Source organism: Sturnira hondurensis, unplaced genomic scaffold (genome assembly GCF_014824575.4).
Source record: "Sturnira hondurensis isolate 20B ecotype Veracruz unplaced genomic scaffold, ASM1482457v3 Scaffold0010128, whole genome shotgun sequence".
NCBI lineage: Eukaryota > Metazoa > Chordata > Mammalia > Chiroptera > Phyllostomidae > Sturnira > Sturnira hondurensis.
Genome location: NW_028082759.1, coordinates 2,177,616 through 2,180,703, shown reverse-complemented (window position 1 = coordinate 2,180,703; position 3,088 = coordinate 2,177,616). Strand labels below are relative to the sequence as shown.

At 41.3% G+C, this 3,088-nt stretch overlaps 1 pseudogene; it reads right to left on the bottom strand.

The window, feature by feature from the left end:
• LOC118995306 (transmembrane protein 126A-like) lies at positions 1–2,542 on the bottom strand (annotated as a pseudogene).
• Between the last annotated feature and the right edge of the window lie 546 nt (positions 2,543–3,088).

Genomic DNA, 3,088 nt, shown 5'->3' with positions numbered 1-3,088 from the left:
CTAAATTCCTAGGTCAGGTTCTGGTAACAGAAGAGCCTTTATAAGTAGTTTATATTGTCAAGAACCAAGGTATATTGCAAATCCAGCCTGGAGCAAAATAAGAAATAACATCTTTCTGAAGATAGGCTTAGAAATTCTTTTATACATATATATATTTTATTGATTATGCTATTACAGTTGGAATATGCTATTCCAATTTTTCCTCCTTCATTCCCCTCCACCCTGAACACCCCCTCCCATCCACATTTCCTGCCTTTAGTTCATGCCCACGGGTCATACATATAAGTTCTTTGGCTTCTACATTTCCCATACTGTTCTTACCTTCCCCCTGTCTATTTTCTACCAAACATTTATGCTGCTTATTCTCTGTACCTTTCCCCTTCTCTCCCCCTCCAGCTCCCCTGTTGATAACCCTCCATGTGATCTCCATTTCTGTGGTTCTGTTCCTGTTCTAGCTGTTTACTTAGTTTTGTTTGTTTGTTTTAGGTTGGTTGTTAATAACTGCGAGTTTGCTGGCATTTTACTGTTCATATTTTTTATCTTCTTTTTCTTAAATAAATCCCTTTAACATTTTATATAATAAGGGCTTGGTGATGATAAACTTCTTGAATTTGACCTTATCTGAGGAGCACTTTATCTGCCCTTCTATTCTAAATAAAAGCTTTGCTGGATAGAGCAATCTTGGATGTAGGTCCTTGCCTTTCATGACTTGGAATAATTCTTTCCAGCCTCTTCTTGCCCATAAGGTCTCCTTTGAGAAATCAGCTGACAGTCTGATAGGAACTCCTTTAGGTAACTGTCTCCTTTTCTATTGTTGGTTTTAAGATTCTTTCCTTATCTTTAATCTTGGCTAATGTAATTATGATGTGCCTTGGTGTGTTCCCTCTTGTTTGGGACTCTGAGCTTCCTGGACTTCCTGGAAGTCTATTTCCTCTGCCAGATTAGGGAAGTTCTCCTTCATTATTTGTTCAAATAAGTTTTCCACTTGTTGCTCTTCCTCTTCTCCTTCTGGTACCCCTATAATTCTTACATTGGAATGTTTAAAGTTATCCTGGAGGTTCCTAAGCTTCTTCTCATTTTTTTTTTAATTCTTGTTTCTTCATTCTTTTCTGGTTGGATGTTTCTTTCTTCCTTCTGGTCCATACCATTGATTTGAGCCCCAGTTTCCTTCCCATCACTATTGGTTCCCTGTACATTTTCCTTTATTTCACTTGACATAGCCTTCATTTTTTTCATCTAATTTGCGACCAAATTCAACCAATTCTGTGAGCATCCTGATTACCAGTGTTTTGAACTGTGCATCGGATAGGTTGAATATCTCCTTGTCACTTAGCTGTGTTATTTCTGGAGCTTTGATCTGTTCTTTCATTTGGGCCATTTTTTTGTCTTGACCTGCCAGTTCCGTAGTGAGGGGCGGAGCCTTAGGTGTTCATCAGGGCAGGGTAACCCATGTTGCTGTGCTATGAGGCTGTATGTGGGGCAGGGGTCCGAGAGGGAACAATGGTGCTTGCTTTGCTCTCTGCTGGATTTCAGTCACTTCACCCACTACCCACAAGCAAAGTGGGCCCCTCTGGTGCTAATTCCTGGGTGGGTGGGTTTGTGTACGTTCTAGGACCCTGTGGGTCTCTCCAACAAACTCTCTTGTGAGGCTGGGAGTTTCTCCTGGCAGCCCAACCCCCACAGGTGTTTTCAATTGGAGGTTTGAGGCTTTATTTCCCTGCACTGGGACCCTGGGTTGCATGGTGAGTCCTGTTCCCCAGTTGTTCCTCCGGTTTATCTGCATGTGAATGCGGGATTGCCCGCTCCACAATCCGCTGCCTTGCAGGGTCCGCCAGCCTCCACCTTGCGGTGAGTCCTCTCTACCCTGCTGCCCATCGCTGCCCATCTCTGCCCCTCCTACGGGTCTGGATGAATGTTTCTTCTCTAACTCCTTGGTTGTCGGACTTCCATACAGTTTGATTTTCCATTAGTTCTGTTTTTTTTTTTCTTTTTAAATTGTTGTTGTCCTTCTTTTGGTTGTGCGAGGAGGCACAGTGTATCTACCTACACCTCCATCTTGGCCGGAAGTCCTAAAGATAGGCTTAGAAATTCTGATCCAGTAGGTTAAGATGTTTCCTTTCTCTGGTAGCAGGGCTGAGGCATACCTCACAGCTGGGGCACATCATTCACGGGTACACTCAAGAAAACGGGGTACAGACCACCGAAAACAAGTCTCACCAATCCACCTCATGTTATGGTACAGGTTTCACAGTTTAAATCACCTGTATTTGATATAAAACCTATAAAACCCTTATTAGAAATGTCTGCTGTCAAAAATGGGATCCCTGCCATTGGTAGAGCAGCAGCTATGCAGGCCTATGTCACATTTAAGATGTGCTGAAAGGGACTGTTTGCTAATAGGCCACAAGGGGCAGTGTTGAGTCCAATTTATGTTGGCCCATGTTCAAGTAGATTCCTTTTTGCTTCTGGGGGTTAACTTTTCTGCTTGTGACGTAAAAATTTCTTTTTCCTTGACATTATCATCTGGTTCATGATTTTGCATCTTGAGTCTTATGCTCTCCTCCCAAAAGTCAGTGTTTGCTCTAAGCTCCCTCAGCCACCAAGGCTCACCTTGCCCATGTGCAGCCATCTTTCTATATTATAGATTTTTTGATTATTGATTAATTGAGATATATGAGGCTTTACCTTCTCACATTTAGCTGCCATTCATCAAGCATTTAAATTAATGGGCGAAATATCAAAACTGGTGGTTTTGTGTCAAGTCAAAGAAGAATTCTAAATTTGTTTACCTTGCTCTTAAATTTGGAAAGAAAATAAATTTCTCTCTCCATAGACACTGCACATTTTTATTAACCCCCTAGACCATTGTAGATAATATTTTTAAAAAATAATTAAAAGGAATTCATGCTGTTTTGCATGTGTCTATATTTTTGTTTTAATTATGCTCTGTGTTAACAGTGACATTGAACATTTTCATTTGTCAAGAAGTGCCCATCTTTCTTATGGTATGAGTTAGCAACACTCGGGAAATTGTGTTGAGGCATCCTGTTAGCACGGAAAATTGCAGCCATCAGTATCTTGCTGTTCT